At 44.4% G+C, this 26,810-nt stretch overlaps 1 protein-coding gene, 11 non-coding genes and 29 pseudogenes across 12 annotated transcripts in view; all 41 read right to left on the reverse strand.

Annotated features, from left to right (window-relative positions):
• Positions 1 to 26,810, reverse strand: part of LOC140291582 (NLR family CARD domain-containing protein 3-like) — a 531,700-nt gene that overhangs the window by 200,228 nt on the left and 304,662 nt on the right. The gene's annotated exons all lie outside the window — the stretch shown is intronic.
• On the reverse strand, positions 9,784 to 9,856 carry trnak-uuu (transfer RNA lysine (anticodon UUU)). The gene has a single exon. It is a non-coding gene; the product is annotated as a tRNA-Lys (tRNA).
• Positions 11,107 to 11,179, reverse strand: trnak-uuu (transfer RNA lysine (anticodon UUU)). The gene has a single exon. It is a non-coding gene; the product is annotated as a tRNA-Lys (tRNA).
• LOC140299630 (5S ribosomal RNA) lies at positions 12,169 to 12,287 on the reverse strand (annotated as a pseudogene).
• LOC140300792 (5S ribosomal RNA) lies at positions 12,557 to 12,675 on the reverse strand (annotated as a pseudogene).
• Positions 12,945 to 13,063, reverse strand: LOC140308631 (5S ribosomal RNA; annotated as a pseudogene).
• Positions 13,333 to 13,451, reverse strand: LOC140300272 (5S ribosomal RNA). Its single transcript, XR_011914814.1, has one exon. It is a non-coding gene; the product is annotated as a 5S ribosomal RNA (ribosomal RNA).
• Positions 13,721 to 13,839, reverse strand: LOC140309169 (5S ribosomal RNA; annotated as a pseudogene).
• LOC140278183 (5S ribosomal RNA) lies at positions 14,109 to 14,227 on the reverse strand. Its single transcript, XR_011909181.1, has one exon. It is a non-coding gene; the product is annotated as a 5S ribosomal RNA (ribosomal RNA).
• On the reverse strand, positions 14,497 to 14,615 carry LOC140308642 (5S ribosomal RNA; annotated as a pseudogene).
• On the reverse strand, positions 14,885 to 15,003 carry LOC140303275 (5S ribosomal RNA; annotated as a pseudogene).
• On the reverse strand, positions 15,273 to 15,391 carry LOC140298423 (5S ribosomal RNA; annotated as a pseudogene).
• On the reverse strand, positions 15,660 to 15,778 carry LOC140307784 (5S ribosomal RNA; annotated as a pseudogene).
• On the reverse strand, positions 16,048 to 16,166 carry LOC140300285 (5S ribosomal RNA). Its single transcript, XR_011914816.1, has one exon. It is a non-coding gene; the product is annotated as a 5S ribosomal RNA (ribosomal RNA).
• Positions 16,436 to 16,554, reverse strand: LOC140314001 (5S ribosomal RNA; annotated as a pseudogene).
• On the reverse strand, positions 16,823 to 16,941 carry LOC140299577 (5S ribosomal RNA; annotated as a pseudogene).
• Positions 17,211 to 17,329, reverse strand: LOC140294446 (5S ribosomal RNA). The gene has a single exon (XR_011912784.1). It is a non-coding gene; the product is annotated as a 5S ribosomal RNA (ribosomal RNA).
• Positions 17,599 to 17,717, reverse strand: LOC140285223 (5S ribosomal RNA; annotated as a pseudogene).
• On the reverse strand, positions 17,987 to 18,105 carry LOC140298856 (5S ribosomal RNA; annotated as a pseudogene).
• On the reverse strand, positions 18,375 to 18,493 carry LOC140299898 (5S ribosomal RNA; annotated as a pseudogene).
• On the reverse strand, positions 18,763 to 18,881 carry LOC140298547 (5S ribosomal RNA). The gene has a single exon (XR_011914183.1). It is a non-coding gene; the product is annotated as a 5S ribosomal RNA (ribosomal RNA).
• Positions 19,151 to 19,269, reverse strand: LOC140317061 (5S ribosomal RNA; annotated as a pseudogene).
• LOC140299541 (5S ribosomal RNA) lies at positions 19,539 to 19,657 on the reverse strand (annotated as a pseudogene).
• Positions 19,927 to 20,045, reverse strand: LOC140297965 (5S ribosomal RNA). Its single transcript, XR_011913654.1, has one exon. It is a non-coding gene; the product is annotated as a 5S ribosomal RNA (ribosomal RNA).
• Positions 20,315 to 20,423, reverse strand: LOC140293956 (5S ribosomal RNA; annotated as a pseudogene).
• LOC140291272 (5S ribosomal RNA) lies at positions 20,692 to 20,810 on the reverse strand (annotated as a pseudogene).
• Positions 21,080 to 21,198, reverse strand: LOC140291854 (5S ribosomal RNA; annotated as a pseudogene).
• On the reverse strand, positions 21,468 to 21,586 carry LOC140317072 (5S ribosomal RNA; annotated as a pseudogene).
• Positions 21,856 to 21,974, reverse strand: LOC140299544 (5S ribosomal RNA; annotated as a pseudogene).
• On the reverse strand, positions 22,244 to 22,362 carry LOC140297966 (5S ribosomal RNA). The gene has a single exon (XR_011913655.1). It is a non-coding gene; the product is annotated as a 5S ribosomal RNA (ribosomal RNA).
• Positions 22,632 to 22,740, reverse strand: LOC140293957 (5S ribosomal RNA; annotated as a pseudogene).
• LOC140300808 (5S ribosomal RNA) lies at positions 23,009 to 23,127 on the reverse strand (annotated as a pseudogene).
• LOC140291855 (5S ribosomal RNA) lies at positions 23,397 to 23,515 on the reverse strand (annotated as a pseudogene).
• Positions 23,785 to 23,903, reverse strand: LOC140299737 (5S ribosomal RNA; annotated as a pseudogene).
• Positions 24,173 to 24,291, reverse strand: LOC140298548 (5S ribosomal RNA). Its single transcript, XR_011914184.1, has one exon. It is a non-coding gene; the product is annotated as a 5S ribosomal RNA (ribosomal RNA).
• On the reverse strand, positions 24,561 to 24,679 carry LOC140269878 (5S ribosomal RNA; annotated as a pseudogene).
• On the reverse strand, positions 24,949 to 25,067 carry LOC140299545 (5S ribosomal RNA; annotated as a pseudogene).
• LOC140297967 (5S ribosomal RNA) lies at positions 25,337 to 25,455 on the reverse strand. Its single transcript, XR_011913656.1, has one exon. It is a non-coding gene; the product is annotated as a 5S ribosomal RNA (ribosomal RNA).
• LOC140293958 (5S ribosomal RNA) lies at positions 25,725 to 25,833 on the reverse strand (annotated as a pseudogene).
• On the reverse strand, positions 26,102 to 26,220 carry LOC140301079 (5S ribosomal RNA; annotated as a pseudogene).
• On the reverse strand, positions 26,490 to 26,608 carry LOC140317094 (5S ribosomal RNA; annotated as a pseudogene).

Consider the following 26,810-nt stretch of genomic DNA (forward strand, 5'->3'; position numbering starts at 1 on the left):
AAAATAATTCATGATAATATGTGAGTGTCTCCTCAAATCTGCCTGAAGGTCAGAGTTTAGATCAGTGAGTCTGACAAACAATCAAAAACCAGAGGGTGGAGATTTATGGGATGTTGTTTCAATCAATATTCAATAAAGTAATACTTAAAAAGATAAATACACCTTTGAAATAAATCCTGAAAGTAATAAATAAAGAATATAGATAAATATATAGAACTGATAAAGAACAATAAAAATTATTTTATATTAGAATGAACAATCTTCAGTGGAAAACTTCTTTATATTTTTTAAAGTCACATTGTTTTCTTCTTCGAAATCCTCATCAGGAATTAAAACATGGAGACAGAAACAGCTTTGAAATATTGATCTACATTCAGACATTCAGATCAATAAATATGTTTATTTAACTACAGCATTTCTTTATATTTATGTTTAGTATTTATTTCAGAGGTTTATTCATTTATCTTACTGACATTATTCTTAAAGTATTTCTTTCTTTATATTGACTGAAACTGCATTCCACAGAGATCATTGATAAAGCCAGCAGGTGTTTAATGAACTGGACGTGATGAACAGTGTCCTCCTCCTACACACCACACCCTGTGTGAGCAGCCACAGCAACACATCTGAGCATGTGCAAACAGCTGCTGCTGCAGACAGATGAGGACAGAACCACTGGCTGCATACTGTCAGCTGTTTGTCTAAAAACTTCCTGCATTTGTCTCCAGCTGCTTCTGAACAAACCCGACGGCAGTAAACAGGTGGGATGAGTCTGTAACTCTGAGCTGAAGTCTGACGTTCACTCCTGTGGAGGCCGGGACGCTCCGTGTTCACACATTTAAAAACAAATATCCAGCCCACAACCTAACATCTGAACACATCTCATCATGTTTTCACACTTTCTGCCTTCTTCATATTCTGACTGGGATTTATTTCCCCTCCCCTGCTTCCTCCTTTCTTAACTGCGTGCTGTAACAGAGCTGTTTCCCTGCAGGATCAATAAAGTTTCTGCAGTCATTCTGATCAGCTGTTTCCTGCTGAAGCAGCAACACTCTGACAGACAAAAGAAGCTGAAACATGAAAGAGACTCACGGCAGAGTCCTGGTTTCCCTCAGAGATGGAGCAGTTGGGTGGTTGGAGCTGCAGAGCGCTGACAGACGGAGGATGAGCTGGAAACACTGACGGACTCACACCCGGCCCTGCTTTAAGATGACTCTTCTCTGTTCCACCTTACCTGTAAACCTGAAGGTTCAGTTCTCTGGAACGTTGAGTTTCCTGATGGAGGAAAGATAAAACAGCTGAAGTCACACACAGAAACAGACAGACAGAGAGGCTCAGTGATGTGTGAACATCTGTTCTGCAGCAGTCCTGTCAGAGCTTTGACTGTGGGTCACTTCAACAGGTGGAAGCTTTGAACAAACTCATCAGAGTCTGTGTGAGTCTGTGCGACTCCCACCTGAACAATGAGGCTCCCTGACATTGTTGCAGGTAAACTGCTGCTGTCAGCTGGAATGTTGTCAGATTTCTGTCATCACCTCATCTACCAGCAGAGGCTCACAGCTCAGTTTCATCTGATTCATGTTGACACGTCATGTGATCCATCATGAGGGAGCTGCTTGGCTTTAAGTAAAGGAAGTCAGCTGATCAGTGCTTATTGATATTATTAATAAAGAGTTACGCCAAGATAAAAGAAAAACGTTCATGTCACTTCAACAATGATGAATTATACAGAAGCTGCCCTGACAGCTTTTAAATCATATCTTTTAAATCTTTTTGTTTAACCCAGACAGCTTCTTATCCTTCATCAGTGTGTGCAGCCACACCTTCATCTCTCCTCTGTGAAAAGATGTCGTTTGGCTGCTCACACTGAGCATTCTTATCTTTTTTTTTTAAACTCTTGTTTCTAAATAATTTCCCCTCGGGGATTAATAAAGTATTTCTGATTCTGATAACATGCATGAATTGTGTCCAGGAGCGTCTTGTTGTTCCCAGCTGCCTCTGGCCTCCACTTCAGATCCACTCATTTCTAATCCTTTATTCTGAACACACAGTGTGGACACATCATGGCTGGGACAGCAGCAGCAGCTACAAACACGTCCAAACTTTCTGTATTCAGCAGATGTGGAGAGGGCTCCTCAGGAATATAGCTGATTTATCACTTTTTAAAGAAAGTCGACCAAAACTTTGGACAAAAAAGACTCCACAAAAGACAAAGAAATGTTGTTGAAAAGTCAGTTTTCATTTTATCGAGGTCTCTCTGCTCTTTGTGTAACTTGAATATTCTACATTTTAAATGATTCTTTATAAAGTATTTTAGTCTTTAGTGCCGGTCACATGATCACATCATTTATAGGATTGTCTCTCCCCGCTGCTTCACCCACCTGTGGGCATGTCTGGGGCGCTTGGCCCTCTCGGGTCGCTGTGGATTGTGTGTACACTTATACACTCATTACTAAGCACGGTAATCATGTAGGTCCTGAGTGTGTGTGTGTGCTCATAAAGGTCCATGACAATGACAATGTGTTCTGATAGTGTTGTATGAGTTTTATAAACTCTGAGGTGTCAAACAGAAGCTGTGAACATTACAAGTGTCACTGCTGCCGTTCCTCCAGAAACACACTCACTACACCGGCTTCAGGAGCCAGTAGGAACTTTGTCCGTCTCTGACGTCATCAGCAATAACCAATGGGAGAGCAGCTGAGAGTCTGGAACAAGCCCCGCCCCCTCACTGTTTGCTTCTGCCGGGGTGAAGCACAGAGATAAATCTTAAGAGAACAGCCTCGTGCCTTCTGTTAAAGACACCTTTACGTCGACTAAATACAGTACACACACACACACACACACACACTCAGATAAAATCAGTTAGTGAAAAACACAGCAGGCTGTGAGAGAAAGTAAACCCAACCCAATCAAGACTGAACCTGAGCGATGTATAACTGGAAGAAGACCATTTTCACTGATATTAGTATCAGATAGAATTGGAGGTGCTTCTCTTTCTCCAGCTGACCTTCACTCCTCTGTGTCTTCTCTCCAACCATCTTTGTCCCAACCATTGCATCTGTAGTGTTCAGTACATCTCCAGCATCAGGTCCACTGTGTCCGTTTTGCTCATCTTCTGCAGACGGTGCTTCTTCGTGGCTGGAACCATCCAATAAGTCAGGATTCTGCAGGAACCACTGGAAGAGTTTCACTTCCTCCTAAAGTTGAACGCTTCTGTGTTCATTAAACTAACGTCTTGCAGTTCATATATTCGCCACCAGAGGGAAACAAATCACCATCAATGCAGAGTCCCGCTCATTATTACTGACAGTACTTCAGAGCTCCTGAGAGGACACATTTAAATCAGAAACATACAAATAAATTATTTCTGTATTTGAGCCAGGCTCCCACCTCCATATAAGACACACTCTGTCCTCATACAACAAGCAGATCTCCTGTCCGAAATTCACATCTTTACAGTTAACATATTGATGAAGATTCTCAGTAATCCAGGTCACAGTTATCCTAAGAGCTCACATCCTTTGGCCTAAAAGGCCTCTAGCACAGAGCGAGATAAGACCAGAGTCACCCATTCACGAGAGAAAGTGCCTTATAAACTGGTGAAGTTCAAGTAAATAGGTTTATTTTAGCGTTTCTTTTGGTCAGAGGCTCTGGTGCTCTAGAGTTTCTGAATGTTAGATGCAACACCTTTAAAATCTGTTTTATCTTCATGCAAACAGCTAATATTAACTGTCCTGTAGTTCATAATGACAGATCTCCATTTATTCCCAACTCTTTCGCTGCATTTTTAAAACTTCATTACATTTGTTTTGTAGTTGATATTGAACCACCAAACCAGCCAGCTCAGAAGACACAGTATTTGACAGCTATCAGATTGAGTGGAGGATATAAATTACACAACTTTGGTTACAAAAGAGTTATCCCTACACAATGAGTAATCTAATGTTTGTGTACAGATGCAGAATTTATCTCAGCTCAAAAAAATAACAGCATTTAGTGTTCATTTTGTTTTCTTCCCTTTGAAAGAAGGGAACTTGGATTATTTATCATCTCTTGATCAGTATTTAGGTTTAGAGTTGAAGAACATCTCCTTAAAGGAGGCAGAGAGCTGTCAGAGGAAATCACTGTAACGACTGTTGAAAATGAAAATATGAAATTAGTCACAAACTGAGTTGTGTACTCATAAACTCAGACCTTAAACACAGATCCAATGATAGGAGAAATGTTCAGCTTTCATTTCAGAGTCAGTCTTTCAGTGTCTTCCTGAGTGTTGTTTTGTGTGTCTGCAGCCTGTCTGATCACAGAGGAAGACTCACCACCTGCAGGGAGAAACATTGAGTTGGAGTTTGCATTATGAAGTGGGCAGTGAGTGAAGGCAGGGGCCTTGGCCTGATTCCTGGCATCACAAACAAGGAAGGAGCCAGAGCCGGTGTGTAAGGTGGAGCCGTACCAACGAGATATAGTTGAACTCCAGACTCTTATAATCTGGAAGTGTGTAGGGGGAGATGGGCGGCCAGATGTGGGTATATTCACAAACCTGAGAAATATCTATACTTTCAGATTTCAAACTTCCCCATAACTTAAACACAAACCCTACAATAAACAAATAATGAAGAAGCAGGTTTGACTGTATTTACAGTTTCACTTTGATTCCTTTTCTTAACTCTGTCCTGTTTCTTTACACATCATGTGGTTTGCTGAATATTAGATCTCTCCCTTCGAAGTCTCTGTTAGTGAATGATTTGATTTGTGATCATCATATTGATATATTTTGTTTTACAGAAACCTGGCAGCAGCAGGAGGATAATGTTAGCATTAATGAATCAACTCCCTCTGACTATTTAAATGTTCATGTTCCTAGAACCACAGGCAGAGGAGGAGGAGTGGCAGCTATCTTCAGATCAGGGTTACTAATCAGTCCTAGACCCAAGATTAGTTTTAGCTCTTTTGAATCTCTGATTCTCAGTTTTTCCCACCCAAAATGGAAATCACAAAAACCTCTTGTGTTTGTTGTTGTGTAGCGTCCACCTGGCCCTTATTCTGAGTTTCTGTCTGAATTCTCAGAGTTTTTATCCCAGTTAGTGCTGAGTACAGATGAAATCACTTGTAGTGGGTGACTTTAATATTCATGTAGATGTTGAAAATGACAGCCTAAATATTAACTTTAATTCTATATTAGACTCTATTGGATTTTCTCAGGGTGTTCACAGACCTACTCACTGCCTTAATCATACCCTTGACCTTGTGCTGACTTATGGCATTGAGAGTGAACAGTTAACAGTGTTCCCTCATAACCCTGTCTTGTCTGACCATTTTTTAATAACTTTTGAATTTACATTACTTGACTACACGGTTTCTGAGAAGAATTCTACATATAGAAGGTGTCTGTCAGAGAATGCTGTAACCAGATTTAAAGAGTTGATTTCATCATCCTTTTCTTCACTGCCATGTGCAGATATGACAGAGGACGGCTACCTAAATTTTACTCCAGTAGAACTTGACTCTCTTGTTGACAGCACTATAGCTTAAATGCGTACAACACTGGACAATGTTGCCCCTCTGAAAAGGAAGGTAATCAGTCAGAAGAGGTTGGCTCCTTGGTATAACTCACAGCTGTGTGCGTTAAAGCAGACTGCAAGAAAGCTGGAGAGACAGTGGCGTTCCTCTAATTTAGAAGAGTCTCAATTAGTCTGGAAAGATAGTTTAATAACGTATAAGAAAGCACTTCGTAAAGCTAGAACTGCTTATTATTCATTATTGATAGAAGAGAATAAGAATAATCCCAGGTTTCTTTTCAGCACTGTTGCCAGGCTGACAAAGAGTCCGAGCTCTGTTGAGCCATGTATTCCTTTAACTCTCAGCAGTGATGATTTCATGAGATTCTTCATCAATAAAATTGTTTCTATCAGAGAGAAGATTAATGGAATCCTTCCCATTATTATCACTGATGTATCATCAAGTAGAGCAGCTTTAGAAGTATCTTTCGAACCTGAATTGTATTTAGACAGCTTCTGTCCAGTTGATCTTTCTGATCTAACAACAGCAATAGTCTCTTCTAAACCATCAACTTGTATGTTAGACCCAATCCCAACCAGACTGTTCAAGGAGGTTTTCCCCTTAATTGACAATTCCATATTGGATTTGATCAATCTGTCTTTGTTGATAGGATATGTACCTCAGACTTTTAAGGTTGTTGTAATTAAACCTTTACTTAAAAAACCTACTCTTGATTCAGAAGTGTTGGCTAATTATCGACCTATATACAATCTCCCTTTTTTGTCTAAAGTTCTTGAAAAAATAGTTGCAGTTCAACTTTGTGATTATTTACATAGAAATAATCTGTTTGAAGAGTTTCAGTCAGGATTCAGAGTGCATCATAGCACAGAAACATCACTGGTGAAAGTTACCAATGATCTCCTGTCAGCTTCTGATAGCGGACTTGTTTCTGTGCTTGTCCTGTTGGATCTCAGTGCTGCATTTGATACGATCGATCACAGCATTCTGTTACAGAGACTTGAACATGTTATTGGGATTAAAGGAACTGCATTAGGCTGGTTTAAGTCATATTTATCTGATAGATTCCAGTTTGTTCTTGTAAATGAAGAATCTTCCTCACACGTTGGAGTAAGTCATGGAGTTCCTCGGGGTTCTGTGCTTGGACCGATTCTTTTTACTTTATACATACTTCCATTAGGTAACATTATCAGACAGCATGGCATACATTTCCATTGTTATGCTGATGATACTCAGCTGTACTTATCTATGAAACCAGATGAAACCAATAGGTTGGTCAGACTACAAGCCTGTCTTAAAGACATAAAGACCTGGATGACTCAGAACTGTCTGCTTCTAAATTCAGACAAAACTGAAGTTGTTCTCTTTGGACCTGAGCGCTTCAGGGAGAAATTGTCTAGTTATATAGTTACTCTAGATGGTATTTCCTTGGCTTCTAGTTCTACAGTGAGGAACCTTGGAGTTATTTTTGACCAGAATTTATCATTTGACGCACATATAAAACTGGTTTCTAGGACTGCCTTCTTTCACCTTCGTAATATTGCTAAAATCAGGAACATCCTGTCTCAGGGTGATGCAGAGAAACTAGTTCATGCATTTGTTACTTCAAGATTGGACTACTGTAATTCCTTATTATTGGGCTGGCCCACATATTCTCTGAAAAGCCTCCAGCTGATCCAAAATGCTGCAGCCAGAGTTCTGATGAGAACTAACAGGAGAGATCATGTTTCTCCAGTTTTAGCTTCTCTTCATTGGCTCCCTGTTAAATTCAGAATAGAATTTAAGATTCTTCTTCTCACATATAAAGTTCTTAATGACCGAGCTCCATCATATCTTAAAGATCTAATTGTAAGGTATTTTCCTAACAGAGCACTTCGCTCCCAAACTGCAGGTTTACTTGTTGTTCCCAGAGTTTCTAAAAGTAGAATGGGAGGTAGAGCCTTCAGTTATCAGGCCCCTCTCTTGTGGAATAAGCTGCCAGTAAATGTCCGGGAAGCAGACACCCTTTCCACTTTTAAGATTAGGCTTAAAACTTTTCTTTTTGATAAAGCTTATAGTTAGGGATGGCTCAGGTAATCCTGAAACATCCCATAGTTAAGCTGCTATAGGCTTGGTTTAGACTGCTGGGGGACCTCATCTGTCACACCTTTCCTCACTTTGCTCTCTTTTTCCCCCTGTTTAATTTCACAATTGATTTTATGTACATGTGACATTATTGTGGTTATTAACGTATGTTTCCCTGTTCCAACAGATATCCTTTGAATGGCGTTATGGTGTTTTTCCCCCCTCTTTTCCCTCTTTTCTGTCTTCTCAAACCCCAGCTGGTCGAGGCGGATGGCCACCCTTCCTGAGTCTGGTTCTGCTAGAGGTTTCTTCCTGTTAAAAGGGAGTCGTTCCTTTCTACAGTCGCCACAGGCACGCTCAGGACGGGAGATTGGACTGAAGACAAGTTTCGGTGCAATCTGTTGGTTTCCTTAGCTAGGATATTAATTTTTTGAATTGGCTCTATATGAATTAATATGATTATGATTACAATGAATTGACTTCCAATCGGCTTGAATTGGACTATATAACTTAAGTGCCTTGAGATGACAATTGTTGTAATCTGGCGCTATATCAATAAAATTGAATTGAACTTCATGAGTTGCTTCAGCTCATGTGGGTAAATGGACTTGTATAGTGCTTTTCTTGTCTAACTGACCACTCAAGGTGCTTCTAACACTATATGCACTCATGCTCATACAACACATCTTAAGTCTACACATAACTACATGCATTCTAAAACTGGGTTAGTCCATTCATACACTGATGGATACATTGGGGGTTCAGTGTCGGGAAGCTGGAGTTGAACTACTGACCTCCTGATTGCTGATTCCTCCTGAGCTACAGCCACGCCAGGTGATAAACAATCTCTGTGTTAAAGTTGGGGGAATAATCATACTAAGCATCCTCTGAAGCCATCATGCTCTGCTACACCCAGTTGCTTTGGTTTCCTCTGGTTCTTCCTGTAGTTGCATTCATGTGAAAAAGAAAACGCGTCCTCTTTCATTTTAAAAAATCTGGATGTTCTTGCTTCACATTGTGCTGCAGAACATCAGAACAACCATTGCATATTTGGAGAAAGCATCACCTGAAAAGGTACTGGAACCCTGGACCCTCAGATTAAAAGTCTGATGCTCTACCAACTGAGCTACCCATGCTCTGAATGTGACAGATCACAGTTTAAGTGACACTTTTTATAAAAACACACAACCCAACTGGTTTACTGGCTGATACAAATGTTAAAGCTTAAACCTAATAGTGTGTAGTTTGGCCTTCAGTTTCTAATTCAAGCATCTTTGGGACCTGAGACACCAAACAGCCGTCCATCAGACACGTTTGTAGCTCCAATGAACGTCTCTCGCTCTTGTATTTTTGGTGCTTGATCCCAGTTATCGTTGTTGGACTCCAGCAGACTCCAGTACGATTCAACTGTCAGAAACGTTGTCTTGGCTTTTTGGTGAAGAGTCCTCTCACACTGGCAGTTCAGAACGGTGAATATGTCTACGAGGAAGTGTTTTCATTGTCTTTGAGAAACCTCGTCATACACAACGAAGAAGATCATAACCCTTGCTGTCTTTAACGTATGTTTTAAGAGTAGCAGAAGTGGAGCAAAGAAGCATTCCCACTTTAGGAACCTTTTGCAGTTCCTGGAACCTGTTCAGGAATAGGGCCGTTTTTTCGTGCATTCGGACATAGAGGAACTATGGACCACGGCCCTCAGTTCCTAGAACCATTTTAGCTCCTTCTCCGAGGTATTTTCTGGGTTCAACAGGAACAAATATGACGTAGGTGTTTGGTGGCTGGTAGCTCCGCCCCTTGTCTGAAATATTTACTCATACAACACGGACACAACCGGCGCCTGTTTAATAAGTTAAACTTAGACGTTGTCTCCTTTGTCTGCGGCGCTCTTCTCTCCTTCATGAAACGAAGAAGTATCGCCCGCTGCTGGATACTTCGTCTCCTGACTCTCGCTGTGTGCTCTTCCAGCCTCCATCTTAGACCCCCGATGTCATCGTCTATGATTAATATCGCTGTCATGCAATGCATAAACACGGTGGCCTCCTCGCTCTCCATGTTAGCTTCTTGGTGGTGTTGTTTTCTTCTCTCCTTACTTTTTGCGAGTTTTGTTGTTCAGTGGCGCTAAAGTTAAATGTCTGTTGCGTCACATCAGTCCCAAAGTGTAGGATAATGCAAAGATAGTAACCATGACATATTCAGAGGTAGCATCGCCTGAACAGGGACTGGAACCCTGGACCCTCAGATTAAAAGTCTGATGCTCTACCAACTGAGCTATCCAGGCTCTGAAAGTGACAGATCACAGTTTAAGTGACACTTTTTATAAAAACACACAACCCAACTGGTTTACTGGCTGATACAAATGTTAAAGCTTAAACCTAACAGTGTGTAGTTTGGCCTTCAGTTTCTAATTCAAGCATCTTTGGGACCTTAGACACCAAACAGTCGTCCATCAGACACGTTTGGAGCCTCAATGAACGTCTCTGGCTCTTGTATTTTTGGTGCTTGATCCCAGTTACCGTTGTTGGACTCCAGCGGACTCCGGTACGATTCAACTGTCAGAAACGTTGTCTTGGCTTTTTGGTGAAGAGTCTTCTCACACTGGCTGTTCAGCACAGCGAATATGTCTACGAGGAAGTGTTTTCATTGTCTTTGAGAAACCTCGTCATACACAACGAAGAAGATCATAACCCTTGCTGTCTTTAACGTATGTTTTAAGAGTAGCAGAAGTGGAGCAAAGAAGCATTCCCACTGTAGGAACCTTTTGCAGTTCCTATAACCTTTTCAGGAATAGGGCCGTTTTTTCGTGCATTCGGACATACAGGAACTAGGGACCATGGCCCTCAGTTCCTAGAACCATTTTAGCTCCTTCTCCGAGGTCTTTTCTGGGTTCTACAGGAACACATATGACGTAGATGTTTGGTGGCTGGTAGCTCCGCCCCTTGTCTGAAATATTTGCTCATACGACACGCACACAACCGGCGCCTGTTTAATAAGTTAAACTTAGACGTTGTCTCCTTTGTCTGCAGCGCTCTGCTCTCCTTCTTTCCTCCATGAAACGAAGAAGTATCGCCCGCTGCTGGATTCTTCGTCTCCTGACTCTCGCTGTGTGCTCTTCCAGCCTCCATCATAGACGCCTGATGTGATCGTCCATGATTAATATCACCGTCATGCAGACCATGAACACGGTGGCCTCCTGACTCTCCATGTTAGCTTCTTGGTGGTGTTGTTTTCTTCTCTTCTTACTTTTCGCGGGTTTTGTTGTTGAGTGACGCTAAAGTAACACATCTGTCGCAGACGGTTGCGTCACATCAGTCCCGATCAAGGTCCGTTACTCATGTGCGAATGCAAAATGAAACAGTTCCACTGGGGAAGGGCAGTTCTTATAGCTAAATTGGAGGTGGACAGTTCTAAGAAATCTCTGTCCAAATGCACCTATTGGCTTTAAAGTGACCAGTGTAGAGTTGTTCTCTGCATTCACAGAAGTATAAGATACTGCAATGATAGTAACCATTATATTTTCAGAGGTAATATCACCTGAACAGGGACTGGAACCCTGGACCCTCAGATTAAAAGTCTGATGCTCTACCAACTGAGCTATCCAGGCTCAGAATGTGACAGATCACAGTTTAAGTGACACTTTTTATAAAAACACACAACCCAACTGGTTTACTGGCTGATACAAATGTTAAAGCTTAAACCTAACAGTGTGTAGTTTGGCCTTCAGTTTCTAATTCAAGCATCTTTGGGACCTGAGACACCAAACAGTCGTCCATCAGACACGTTTGGAGCTCCAATAAACGTCTCTCGCTCTTGTATTTTTGGTGCTTGATCCCTGTTACCATTGTTGGACTCCAGTGGACTCCAGTACAATTCAACTGTCAGAAACGTTGTCTTGGCTATTGTTGAGTCCGCTCTGATTGGCTGTTCAGAACAGCGAATATGTCTACGAGGAAGTGTTTTCATTGTCTTTGAGAAACCTCGTCATACACAACGAAGAAGATCATAACCCTTGCTGTCTTTAACGTATGTTTTAAGAGTAGCAGAAGTGGAGCAAAGAAGCATTCCCACTGTAGGAACCTTTTGCAGTTCCTATAACCTTTTCAGGAATAGGGCCGTTTTTTCGTGCATTCGGACATACAGGAACCAGGGACCAAAGCAATCAGTTCCTAGAACCATTTTAGCTCCTTCTCCGAGGTCTTTCCTGGGTTCCACAGGTACATGACGTAGGTGTTTGATGGCTGGTAGCTCCGCCCCTTGTCTGAAATGTTTACTCATGCAACACGGACACAACCGAGACCTGTTTAATAAGTTAAACTTATTAAGGTCAACAATGTCTGTGACAAATGTGCATTATATAGGTACTGGAATCATACGGTTCCTCTATGTAACCAGATAATTGCCGAGAAAGGCTGACTTGTAGTGGGCACATCTTCTTCCCTGATGTGATAATTCTCTCCAGCTGAAACTGAGACTCTCAGATCACTTCGTGTCTGGCAATAAAGCAGCAGTAGCTGAAGATGACCAAATTCCTCGTGTCACAGGGTCATCAGACGTTGCAACAAAAGACATGCAGGTGGTAGAGAGAAGAGAAAAAGCTTACAGCACCTTGTATTCCCAAGCGGTCTCCCATCCAAGTACTAACCAGGCCCAACCCTGCTTGGCTTCCGAGATCGGACAAGGTCGGGGATATTCAGGGTGGTGTAGCCGTAAGCAACAATGTCTGTCACAAATGTGCATTATATAGGTACTGGAATCATACGGTTACTCTATGTAACCAGATAATTGCTGAGAAAGGCTGATATGTAGTGGGCACATCTTCATCCCTGATGTGATTATTACCAGCAGTTGAAACTGAGACTCTCAGATCACTTCGTGTCTGCAAACAAAGCAGCAGCAGCTGAAGATGACCAACTTCTTCATGTGTCACAGGGTGATCAGACGTTGCAACAAAAGACATGCAGGTGGTAGAGAAAAGAGAAATAGCTTACAGCACCTGGTTTTCCCAAGCGGTCTCCCATCCAAGTACTAACCAGGCACAACCCTGCTTGGCTTCCTAGATCAGATGAGGTCGGGCATGTTCAGGGTGGTGTGGCCGTAAGCAATAATGTCTGTGAACAATGTGCATTTTATAGGTACTGGAATCATACGGTTCCTCAATGTAACCAGATATTTGCCGAGAAAGGCTGATGCGTAGTGGGCACATCTTCTTCCCTGTCGTGATTATTCTATCCAGCGGAAACTGAGACTCTTAGATCACTTCGTGTCTGCCAACAAAGCAGCAGCAGCTGAAGATGACCAACTTCCTCATGTGTCACAGGGTCATCAGACGTTACAACAAAAGACATGCAGTTGCTAGAGAGAAGAGAAAAAGCTTACAGCACCTGGTATTCCCAAGTAGTCTCCCATCCAAGTACTAACCAGGCCTAATCCTGCTTGGCTTCCGAGATCAGACGAGGTCGGGCATGTTCAGGGTGGTGTGGCCGCAAGCAACAATGTCTGTGACAAATGTGCATTATATAGGTACTGGAATCATACAGTTCCTCTATGTAACCAGATAATTGCAGAGAAAGGCTGATATGTACTGGGCATATCTTCATCCTTGATGTGATTACTACCTGTAGTTGAAACTGAGATTCTCAGATCACTTCGTGTCTGCCAACAAAGCAGCAGCAGCTGAAGATGACCAACTTCCTCATGTGTCACAGGGTGATCAGACGTTGCAACAAAAGACATGTAGGTGGTAGAGAGAAGAGAAAAAGCTTACAGCACCTGGTATTCCCAAGCGGTCTCCCATCCAAGTACTAACCAGGCCCAACCCTGCTTGGCCTCCGAGATCAGACGAGATCGGGCATATTCAAGGTGGTGTGGCCGTAAGCAACAATGTCTGTCACAAATGTGCATTATATAGGTACTGGAATCATACAGTTCCTCTATGTAACCAGATAATTGCCGAGAAAGGCTGATGCGTATTGGGCACATCTTCTTCCCTGTCGTGATTATTATCTCCAGCGGAAACAGAGACTCTCAGATCACTTTGTGTCTGCCAACAAAGCAGCAGCAGCTGAAGATGACCAACTTCCTCATGTGTCACAGGGTGATCAGACGTTGCAACAAAAGACATGCAGGTGGTAGAGAGAAGAGAAATAGCTTAGAGCACCTGGTATTCCCAAGCAGTCTCCCATCCAAGTACTAACCAAGCCCAACCCTGCTTGGCTTCCGAGCTCAGACGAGGTCGGGCATGTTCAGGGTGGTGTGGCCGTAAGCAATAATGTCTGTGACAAATGTGCATTATATCGGTACTGGAATCATACGGTTCCTCTATGTAACCAGATAATTGCAGAGAAAGGCTAACTTGTAGTGGGCACATCTTCATCCCTGACGTGATTATTATCTACAGTTGAAACTTAGAATCTCAGATCACTTCGTGTCTGCCAACAAAGCAGCAGCAGCTGAAGATGACCAACTTCCTCATGTGTCACAGGGTGATCAGACGTTGCAACAAAAGACATGTAGGTGGTAGAGAGAAGAGAAAGAGCTTACAGCACCTGGTATTCCCAAGCGGTCTCCCATTCAAGTACTAACCAGGCCCAACCCTGCTTGGCTTCCGAGATCAGACGAGGTCGGGCATGTTCAGGGTGGTGTGGCCATAAGCAACAATATCTGTGACAAATGTGCATTATATCGGTACTGGTATCATACAGTTCCTCAATGTAACCAGATATTTGCCGAGAAAGGCTGATGCGTAGTGGGCACATCTTCTTCCCTGATGTGATTATTCTCTCCAGCGGAAACTGAGACTCTTAGATCACTTCGTGTCTGCCAACAAAGCAGCAGCAGCTGAAGATGACCAACTTCCTCATGTGTCACAGGGTCATCAGACGTTACAACAAAAGACATGCAGGTGCTAGAGAGAAGAGAAAAAGCTTACAGCACCTGGTATTCCCAAGTAGTCTCCCATCCAAGTACTAACCAGGCCTAATCCTGCTTGGCTTCCGAGATCAGACGAGGTCGGGCATGTTCAGGGTGGTGTGGCCGCAAGCAACAATGTCTGTCACAAATGTGCATTATATAGGTACTGGAATCATACAGTTCCTCTATGTAACCAGATAATTGCAGAGAAAGGCTGATATGTACTGGGCATATCTTCATCCTTGATGTGATTACTACCTGTAGTTGAAACTGAGATTCTCAGATCACTTCGTGTCTGCCAACAAAGCAGCAGCAGCTGAAGATGACCAACTTCCTCATGTGTCACAGGGTGATCAGACGTTGCAACAAAAGACATGTAGGTGGTAGAGAGAAGAGAAAAAGCTTACAGCACCTGGTATTCCCAAGCTGTCTCCCATCCAAGTACTAACCAGGCCCAACCCTGCTTGGCCTCCGAGATCAGACGAGATCGGGCATATTCAAGGTGGTGTGTCCGTAAGCAACAATGTCTGTCACAAATGTGCATTATATAGGTACTGGAATCATACAGTTCCTCTATGTAACCAGATAATTGCCGAGAAAGGCTGATGCGTATTGGGCACATCTTCTTCCCTGTCGTGATTATTATCTCCAGCGGAAACTGAGACTCTCAGATCACTTTGTGTCTGCCAACAAAGCAGCAGCAGCTGAAGATGACCAACTTCCTCATGTGTCACAGGGTGATCAGACGTTGCAACAAAAGACATGCAGGTGGTAGAGAGAAGAGAAATAGCTTAGAGCACCTGGTATTCCCAAGCAGTCTCCCATCCAAGTACTAACCAGGCCCAACCCTACTTGGCTTCCGAGATCAGACGAGGTCGGGCATATTCAGGGTGGTGTGGCCGTAAGCAACAATGTCTGTAACAAATGTGCATTATATAGGCACTGGAATCATACAGTTCCTCTATGTAACCAGATAACTGCCGAGAAAGGCTGATGCGTATTGGGCACATCTTCTTCCCTGTCGTTATTATTCTCTCCAGCGGAAACAGAGATCTAAGATCACTTTGTGTCTGCCAAAAAAGCAGCAGCAGCTGAAGATGACCAACTTCCTCATGTGTCACAGGGTGATCAGACGTTGCAACAAAAGACATGCAGGTGGTAGAGAGAAGAGAAAAAGCTTACAGCACCTGGTATTCCCAAGTAGTCTCCCATCCAAGTACTAACCAAGCCTAACCCTGCTTGGCTTCCGAGCTCAGACGAGGTCGGGCATGTTCAGGGTGGTGTGGCCGCAAGCAACAATGTCTGTCACAAATGTGCATTATATAGGTACTGGAATCATACAGTTCCTCTATGTAACCAGATAATTGCAGAGAAAGGCTGATATGTACTGGGCATATCTTCATCCTTGATGTGATTACTACCTGTAGTTGAAACTGAGATTCTCAGATCACTTCGTGTCTGCCAACAAAGCAGCAGCAGCTGAAGATGACCAACTTCCTCATGTGTCACAGGGTGATCAGACGTTGCAACAAAAGACATGTAGGTGGTAGAGAGAAGAGAAAAAGCTTACAGCACCTGGTATTCCCAAGCGGTCTCCCATCCAAGTACTAACCAGGCCCAACCCTGCTTGGCCTCCGAGATCAGACGAGATCGGGCATATTCAAGGTGGTGTGGCCGTAAGCAACAATGTCTGTCACAAATGTGCATTATATAGGTACTGGAATCATAGAGTTCCTCTATGTAACCAGATAATTGCCGAGAAAGGCTGATGCGTATTGGGCACATCTTCTTCCCTGTCGTGATTATTATCTCCAGCGGAAACTGAGACTCTCAGATCACTTTGTGTCTGCCAACAAAGCAGCAGCAGCTGAAGATGACCAACTTCCTCATGTGTCACAGGGTGATCAGACGTTGCAACAAAAGACATGCAGGTGGTAGAGAGAAGAGAAATAGCTTAGAGCACCTGGTATTCCCAAGCAGTCTCCCATCCAAGTACTAACCAAGCCCAACCCTACTTGGCTTCCGAGATCAGACGAGGTCGGGCATATTCAGGGTGGTGTGGCCGTAAGCAACAATATCTGTAACAAATGTGCATTATATAGGCACTGGAATCATACAGTTCCTCTATGTAACCAGATAACTGCCGAGAAAGGCTGATGCGTATTGGGCACATCTTCTTCCCTGTCGTTATTATTCTCTCCAGCGGAAACAGAGATCTCAGATTACTTTGTGTCTGCCAAAAAAGCAGCAGCAGCTGAAGATGACCAACTTCCTCATGTGTCACAGGGTGATCAGACGTTGCAACAAAAGACATGCAGGTGGTAGAGAGAAAAGAAAAAGCTTACAGCACCTGGTATTCCCAAGCAGTCTCCCATCCAAGTACTAACCAAGCCCAACCCTACTTGGCTTCCGAGATCAGACGAGGTCGGGCATGTTCAGGGTGGTGTGGCCATAAGCAACAACATCAGTGACAAATGTGCATTATATAGGTACTGGAATCATACAGTTCCTCTATCTAACCAGATAATTGCCGAGAAAGGCTGATATGTAGTGGGCACATCTTCTTCCCTGTCGTGATTATTCTCTCCAGCTGAAACTGAGACTCTCAGATCACTTCGTGTCTGCCAACAAAGCAGCAGCAGCTGAAGATGACCAACTTCCTCATGTGTCACAGGGTGATCAGGCGTTGCAACAAAAGACATGCAGGTGGTAGAGAGAAGAGAAAAAGCTTACAGCACCTGGTATTCCCAAGCGGTCTCCCATCCAAGTACTAACCAAGCCCAACCCTGCTTGGCTTTCGAGATCAGACGAGGTCGGGCATATTCAGGGTGGTGTGGCCGTAAGCAACAATGTCTGTAACAAATGTGCATTATATAGGCACTGGAATCATACAGTTCCTCTATGTAACCAGATAATTGCAGAGAAAGGCTGATGCGTATTGGGCACATCTTCTTCCCTGTCGTGATTATTCTCTCCAGCGGAAACTGAGACTCTCAGATCACTTCGTGTCTGCCAACAAAGCAGCAGCAGCTGAAGATGACCAACTTCCTCATGTGTCACAGGGTGATCAGACGTTGCAACAAAAGACATGCAGGTGCTAGAGAGAAGAGAAAAAGCTTACAGCACCTGGTATTCCCAAGCGGTCTCCCATCCAACTACTAACCAGGTACAACCCTGCTTGGCTTCCTAGATCAGACGAGGTCGGGCATGTTCAGGGTGGTGTGGCCGTAAGCAATAATGTCTGTGACAAATGTGCATTATATCGGTACTGGAATCATACAGTTCCTCTATGTAACCAGATAATTGCCGAGAAAGGCTAACTTGTAGTGGGCACATCTTCTTCCCTGACGTGATTATTATCTGCAGTTGAAACTTAGAAACTCAGATCACTTCGTGTCTGCCAACAAAGCAGCAGCAGCTGAAGATGACCAACTTCCTCATGTGTCACAGGGTCATCAGACGTTGCAACAAAAGACATGCAGGTGCTAGAGAGAAGAGAAAAAGCTTACAGCACCTGGTATTCCCAAGCAGTCTCCCATCCAAGTACTAACAAGGCCCAACCCTAATTGGCTTCCGAGACCAGACGAGGTCGGGCATATTCAGGGTGGTGTGGCCGTAAGCAACAATGTCTGTGACAAATGTGCATTATATAGGTACTGGAATCATACAGTTCCTTGATGTAACCAGATAATTGCCGAGAAAGGCTGATGCGTAGTGGGCACATCTTCTTCACTGTCGTGATTATTATCTGCAGTTGAAACTGAGAATCTCAGATCACTTCGTGTCTGCCAACAAAAAAGCAGCAGCTGAAGATGACCAACTTCCTCATGTGTCACAGGGTGATCAGACGTTGCAACAAAACACATGCAGGTGGTAGAGAGAAGAGAAAAAGCTTACAGCACCTGGTATTCCCAAGCAGTCTCCCATCCAAGTCCTAACCAGGCCCAACCCTGCTTGGCTTCCGAGATCAGACGAGGTCGGGCATATTCAGGGTGGTGTGGCTGTAAGCAACAATGTCTGTCACAAATATGCATTATATAGGTGCTGGAATCATACAGTTCCTCTATGTAACCAGATAATTGCAGAGAAAGGCTGATGCGTATTGGGCACATATTCTTCTCTGTCGTGATTATTCTCTCCAGCGGAAACTGAGACTCTCAGATCACTTCGTGTCTGCCAACAAAGCAGCAGCAGCTGAAGATGACCAACTTCCTCATGTGTCACAGGGTGAACAGACGTTGCAACAAAAGACATGCAGGTGGTAGAGAGAAGAGAAAAAGCTTACAGCACCTGGTATTCCCAAGTAGTCTCCCATCCAAGTACTAACCAGGCCCAACCCTGCTTGGCTTCCGAGATCAGACGAGGTTGGGCATGTTCAGGGTGGTGTGGCCGTAAGCAACAATATCTGTGAACAATGTGCATTTTATAGGTACTGGAATCATACGGTTCCTCTATGTAACCAGATAATTGCAGAGAAAGGCTAACTTGTAGTGGGCACATCTTCATCCCTGATGTGATTATTACCTGCAGTTGAAACTGAGACTCTCAGATCACTTTGTGTCTGCCAACAAAGCAGCAGCAGCTGAAGATGACCAACTTCCTCATGTGTCACATGGTGATCAGACGGTGCAACAAAAGACATGCAGGTGGTAGAGAGAAGAGAAATAGCTTACAGCACCTGGTATTCCCAAGCAGTCTCCCATCCAAGTACTAACAAGGCCCAACCCTAATTGGCTTCCGAGATCAGACGAGGTCGGGCATGTTCAGGGTGGTGTGGCCGTAAGCAACAATGTCTGTGACAAATGTGCATTATATAGGTACTGGTATCATACAGTTCCTCAATGTAACCAGATATTTGCCGAGAAAGGCTGATGCGTAGTGGGCACATCTTCTTCCCTGTCGTGATTATTCTCTCCAGCGGAAACTGAGACTCTTAGATCACTTCGTGTCTGCCAACAAAGCAGCAGCAGCTGAAGATGACCAACTTCCTCATGTGTCACAGAGTCATCAGACGTTACAACAAAAGACATGCAGGTGCTAGAGAGAAGAGAAAAAGCTTACAGCACCTGGTATTCCCAAGTAGTCTCCGTTCCAAGTACTAACCAGGCCCAACCCTGCTTGGCTTCCGAGATCAGACGAGGTCGGGCATGTTCAGGGTGGTGTGGCCGTAAGCAACAATGTCTGTGACAAATGTGCATTATATAGGTACTGGAATCATACAGTTCCTCTATGTAACCAGATAATTGCCGAGAAAGGCTGATATGTAGTGGGCATATCTTCATCCTTGATGTGATTACTACCTGTAGTTGAAACTGAGATTCTCAGATCAATTCGTGTCTGCCAACAAAGCAGCAGCAGCTGAAGATGACCAACTTCCTCATGTGTCACAGGGTGATCAGACGTTGCAACAAAAGACATGCAGGTGGTAGAGAGAAGAGAAAAAGCTTACAGCACCTGGTATTCCCAAGCGGTCTCCCATCCAAGTACTAACCAGGCCCAACCCTGCTTGGCCTCCGAGATCAGACGAGATCGGGCATATTCAAGGTGTTGTGGCCGTAAGCAACAATGTCTGTCACAAATGTGCATTATATAGGTACTGGAATCATACAGTTCCTCTATGTAACCAGATAATTGCCGAGAAAGGCTGATGCGTATTGGGCACATCTTCTTCCCTGTCGTGATTATTATCTCCAGCGGAAACTGAGACTCTCAGATCACTTCGTGTCTGCCAACAAAGCAGCAGCAGCTGAAGATGACCAACTTCCTCATGTGTCACAGGGTGATCAGACGTTGCAACAAAAGACATGCAGGTGGTAGAGAGAAGAGAAAAAGCTTACAGCACCTGGTATTCCCAAGCGGTCTCCCATCCAAGTACTAACCAGGCCCAACCCTGCTTGGCCTCCGAGATCAGACATATTCAAGGTGGTGTGGCCGTAAGCAACAATGTCTGTCACAAATGTGCATTATATAGGTACTGGAATCATACAGTTCCTCTATGTAACCAGATAATTGCAGAGAAAGGCTGATGCGTATTGGGCACATCTTCTTCCCTGTCGTTATTATTCTCACCAGCGGAAACAGAGATCTCAGATCACTTTGTGTCTGCCAAAAAAGCAGCAGCAGCTGAAGATGACCAACTTCCTCATGTGTCACAGGGTGATCAGACGTTGCAACAAAAGACATGCAGGTGGTAGAGAGAAGAGAAAAAGCTTACAGCACCTGGTATTGCCAAGCAGTCTCCCATCCAAGTACTAACCAAGCCCAACCCTACTTGGCTTCCGAGATCAGACGAGGTCGGTCATGTTCAGGGTGGTGTGGCCATAAGCAACAACATCAGTGACAAATGTGCATTATATAGGTACTGGAATCATACAGTTCCTCTATCTAACCAGATAATTGCCGAGAAAGGCTGATATGTAGTGGGCACATCTTCTTCCCTGTCGTGATTATTCTCTCCAGCGGAAACTGAGACTCTCAGATCACTTCGTGTCTGCCAACAAAGCAGCAGCAGCTGAAGATGACCAACTTCCTCATGTGTCACAGGGTGATCAGACGTTGCAACAAAAGACATGCAGGTGCTAGAGAGAAGAGAAAAAGCTTACAGCACCTGGTATTCCCAAGCGGTCTCCCATCCAACTACTAACCAGGTACAACCCTGCTTGGCTTCCCAGATCAGACGAGGTCGGGCATGTTCAGGGTGGTGTGGCCGTAAGAGACAATGTCTGTGACAAATGTGCATTATATACGTACTGGAATCATACAGTTCCTTGATGTAACCAGATAATTGCAGAGAAAGGCTAACTTGTAGTGGGCACATCTTCATCCCTGATGTGATTATTACCTGCAGTTGAAACTGAGACTCTCAGATCACTTTGTGTCTGCCAACAAAGCAGCAGCAGCTGAAGATGACCAACTTCCTCATGTGTCACATGGTGATCAGACGGTGCAACAAAAGACATGCAGGTGGTAGAAAGAAGAGAAATAGCTTACAGCACCTGGTATTCCCAAGCAGTCTCCCATCCAAGTACTAACAAGGCCCAACCCTAATTGGCTTCCGAGATCAGACGAGGTCGGGCATGTTCAGGGTGGTGTGGCCGTAAGCAACAATGTCTGTGACAAATGTGCATTATATAGGTACTGGTATCATACAGTTCCTCAATGTAACCAGATATTTGCCGAGAAAGGCTGATGCGTAGTGGGCACATCTTCTTCCCTGTCGTGATTATTCTCTCCTGCGGAAACTGAGACTCTTAGATCACTTCGTGTCTGCCAACAAAGCAGCAGCAGCTGAAGATGACCAACTTCCTCATGTGTCACAGAGTCATCAGACGTTACAACAAAAGACATGCAGGTGCTAGAGAGAAGAGAAAAAGCTTACAGCACCTGGTATTCCCAAGTAGTCTCCGTTCCAAGTACTAACCAGGCCCAACCCTGCTTGGCTTCCGAGATCAGACGAGGTCGGGCATGTTCAGGGTGGTGTGGCCGTAAGCAACAATGTCTGTGACAAATGTGCATTATATAGGTACTGGAATCATACAGTTCCTCTATGTAACCAGATAATTGCCGAGAAAGGCTGATATGTAGTGGGCATATCTTCATCCTTGATGTGATTACTACCTGTAGTTGAAACTGAGATTCTCAGATCAATTCGTGTCTGCCAACAAAGCAGCAGCAGCTGAAGATGACCAACTTCCTCATGTGTCACAGGGTGATCAGACGTTGCAACAAAAGACATGCAGGTGGTAGAGAGAAGAGAAAAAGCTTACAGCACCTGGTATTCCCAAGCGGTCTCCCATCCAAGTACTAACCAGGCCCAACCCTGCTTGGCCTCCGAGATCAGACGAGATCGGGCATATTCAAGGTGTTGTGGCCGTAAGCAACAATGTCTGTCACAAATGTGCATTATATAGGTACTGGAATCATACAGTTCCTCTATGTAACCAGATAATTGCCGAGAAAGGCTGATGCGTATTGGGCACATCTTCTTCCCTGTCGTGATTATTATCTCCAGCGGAAACTGAGACTCTCAGATCACTTCGTGTCTGCCAACAAAGCAGCAGCAGCTGAAGATGACCAACTTCCTCATGTGTCACAGGGTGATCAGACGTTGCAACAAAAGACATGCAGGTGGTAGAGAGAAGAGAAAAAGCTTACAGCACCTGGTATTCCCAAGCGGTCTCCCATCCAAGTACTAACCAGGCCCAACCCTGCTTGGCCTCCGAGATCAGACATATTCAAGGTGGTGTGGCCGTAAGCAACAATGTCTGTCACAAATGTGCATTATATAGGTACTGGAATCATACAGTTCCTCTATGTAACCAGATAATTGCAGAGAAAGGCTGATGCGTATTGGGCACATCTTCTTCCCTGTCGTTATTATTCTCACCAGCGGAAACAGAGATCTCAGATCACTTTGTGTCTGCCAAAAAAGCAGCAGCAGCTGAAGATGACCAACTTCCTCATGTGTCACAGGGTGATCAGACGTTGCAACAAAAGACATGCAGGTGGTAGAGAGAAGAGAAAAAGCTTACAGCACCTGGTATTCCCAAGCAGTCTCCCATCCAAGTACTAACCAAGCCCAACCCTGCTTGGCTTCCGAGATCAGACGAGGTCGGTCATGTTCAGGGTGGTGTGGCCATAAGCAACAACATCAGTGACAAATGTGCATTATATAGGTACTGGAATCATACAGTTCCTCTATCTAACCAGATAATTGCCGAGAAAGGCTGATATGTAGTGGGCACATCTTCTTCCCTGTCGTGATTATTCTCTCCAGCGGAAACTGAGACTCTCAGATCACTTCGTGTCTGCCAACAAAGCAGCAGCAGCTGAAGATGACCAACTTCCTCATGTGTCACAGGGTGATCAGACGTTGCAACAAAAGACATGCAGGTGCTAGAGAGAAGAGAAAAAGCTTACAGCACCTGGTATTCCCAAGCGGTCTCCCATCCAACTACTAACCAGGTACAACCCTGCTTGGCTTCCCAGATCAGACGAGGTCGGGCATGTTCAGGGTGGTGTGGCCGTAAGAGACAATGTCTGTGACAAATGTGCATTATATACGTACTGGAATCATATAGTTCCTTGATGTAACCAGATAATTGCCGAGAAAGGCTGATGCGTAGTGGGCACATCTTCTTCACTGTCGTGATTATTATCTGCAGTTGAAACTGAGAATCTCAGATCACTTCGTGTCTGCCAACAAAAAAGCAGCAGCTGAAGATGACCAACTTCCTCATGTGTCACAGGGTGATCAGACGTTGCAACAAAACACATGCAGGTGGTAGAGAGAAGAGAAAAAGCTTACAGCACCTGGTATTCCCAAGCAGTCTCCCATCCAAGTCCTAACCAGGCCCAACCCTGCTTGGCTTCCGAGATCAGACGAGGTCGGGCATATTCAGGGTGGTGTGGCCGTAAGCAACAATGCCTGTCACAAATATGCATTATATAGGTGCTGGAATCATACAGTTCCTCTATGTAACCAGATAATTGCAGAGAAAGGCTGATGCGTATTGGGCACATATTCTTCTCTGTCGTGATTATTCTCTCCAGCGGAAACTGAGACTCTCAGATCACTTCGTGTCTGCCAACAAAGCAGCAGCAGCTGAAGATGACCAACTTCCTCATGTGTCACAGGGTGAACAGACGTTGCAACAAAAGACATGCAGGTGGTAGAGAGAAGAGAAAAAGCTTACAGCACCTGGTATTCCCAAGTAGTCTCCCATCCAAGTACTAACCAGGCCCAACCCTGCTTGGCTTCCGAGATCAGACGAGGTTGGGCATGTTCAGGGTGGTGTGGCCGTAAGCAACAATATCTGTGAACAATGTGCATTTTATAGGTACTGGAATCATACGGTTCCTCTATGTAACCAGATAATTGCAGAGAAAGGCTAACTTGTAGTGGGCACATCTTCATCCCTGATGTGATTATTACCTGCAGTTGAATCTGAGACTCTCAGATCACTTTGTGTCTGCCAACAAAGCAGCAGCAGCTGAAGATGACCAACTTCCTCATGTGTCACATGGTGATCAGACGTTGCAACAAAAGACATGCAGGTGGTAGAGAGAAGAGGAATTGCTTACAGCACCTGGTATTCCCAAGCAGTCTCCCATCCAAGTACTAACAAGGCCCAACCCTAATTGGCTTCCGAGATCAGACGAGGTCGGGCATGTTCAGGGTGGTGTGGCCGTAAGCAACAATGTCTGTGACAAATGTGCATTATATAGGTACTGGTATCATACAGTTCCTCAATGTAACCAGATATTTGCCGAGAAAGGCTGATGCGTAGTGGGCACATCTTCTTCCCTGTCGTGATTATTCTCTCCAGCGGAAACTGAGACTCTTAGATCACTTCGTGTCTGCCAACAAAGCAGCAGCAGCTGAAGATGACCAACTTCCTCATGTGTCACAGAGTCATCAGACGTTACAACAAAAGCCATGCAGGTGCTAGAGAGAAGAGAAAAAGCTTACAGCACCTGGTATTCCCAAGTAGTCTCCGTTCCAAGTACTAACCAGGCCCAACCCTGCTTGGCTTCCGAGATCAGACGAGGTCGGGCATGTTCAGGGTGGTGTGGCCGTAAGCAACAATGTCTGTGACAAATGTGCATTATATAGGTACTGGAATCATACAGTTCCTCTATGTAACCAGATAATTGCCGAGAAAGGCTGATATGTAGTGGGCATATCTTCATCCTTGATGTGATTACTACCTGTAGTTGAAACTGAGATTCTCACATCAATTCGTGTCTGCCAACAAAGCAGCAGCAGCTGAAGATGACCAACTTCCTCATGTGTCACAGGGTGATCAGACGTTGCAACAAAAGACATGCAGGTGGTAGAGAGAAGAGAAATAGCTTACAGCACCTGGTATTCCCAAGCGGTCTCCCATCCAAGTACTAACCAGGCCCAACCCTGCTTGGCCTCCGAGATCAGACGAGATCGGGCATATTCAAGGTGTTGTGGCCGTAAGCAACAATGTCTGTCACAAATGTGCATTACATAGGTACTGGAATCATACAGTTCCTCTATGTAACCAGATAATTGCCGAGAAAGGCTGATGCGTATTGGGCACATCTTCTTCCCTGTCGTGATTATTATCTCCAGCGGAAACTGAGACTCTCAGATCACTTCGTGTCTGCCAACAAAGCAGCAGCAGCTGAAGATGACCAACTTCCTCATGTGTCACAGGGTGATCAGACGTTGCAACAAAAGACATGCAGGTGGTAGAGAGAAGAGAAAAAGCTTACAGCACCTGGTATTCCCAAGCGGTCTCCCATCCAAGTACTAACCAGGCCCAACCCTGCTTGGCCTCCGAGATCAGACATATTCAAGGTGGTGTGGCCGTAAGCAACAATGTCTGTCACAAATGTGCATTATATAGGTACTGGAATCATACAGTTCCTCTATGTAACCAGATAATTGCAGAGAAAGGCTGATGCGTATTGGGCACATCTTCTTCCCTGTCGTTATTATTCTCACCAGCGGAAACAGAGATCTCAGATCACTTTGTGTCTGCCAAAAAAGCAGCAGCAGCTGAAGATGACCAACTTCCTCATGTGTCACAGGGTGATCAGACGTTGCAACAAAAGACATGCAGGTGGTAGAGAGAAGAGAAAAAGCTTACAGCACCTGGCATTCCAAAGCGGTCTCCCATCCAAGTACTAACCAGGCCCAACCCTGCTTGGCTTCCGAGATCAGACGAGGTTGGGCATGTTCAGGGTGGTGTGGCCATAAGCAACAATATATGTGACAAATGTGCATTTTATAGGTACTGGAATCATACGGTTCCTCTATGTAACCAGATAATTGCCGAGAAAGGCTAACTTGTAGTGGGCACATCTTCATCCCTGATGTGATTATTACCTGCAGTTGAAACTGAGACTCTCAGATCACTTTGTGTCTGCCAACAAAGCAGCAGCAGCTGAAGATGACCAACTTCCTCATGTGTCACATGGTGATCAGACGTTGCAACAAAAGACATGCAGGTGGTAGAGAGAAGAGAAATAGCTTACAGCACCTGGTATTCCCAAGCAGTCTCCCATCCAAGTACTAACAAGGCCCAACCCTAATTGGCTTCCGAGATCAGACGAGGTCGGGCATGTTCAGGGTGGTGTGGCCGTAAGCAACAATGTCTGTGACAAATGTGCATTATATAGGTACTGGTATCATACAGTTCCTCAATGTAACCAGATATTTGCCGAGAAAGGCTGATGCGTAGTGGGCACATCTTCTTCCCTGTCGTGATTATTCTCTCCAGTGGAAACTGAGACTCTTAGATCACTTCGTGTCTGCCAACAAAGCAGCAGCAGCTGAAGATGACCAACTT

This window comes from Leuresthes tenuis, unplaced genomic scaffold (genome assembly GCF_036924035.1).
Source record: "Leuresthes tenuis unplaced genomic scaffold, fLeuTen1.0.hap1 SCAF_1, whole genome shotgun sequence".
NCBI classification, from domain to species: Eukaryota; Metazoa; Chordata; class Actinopteri; order Atheriniformes; family Atherinopsidae; genus Leuresthes; species Leuresthes tenuis.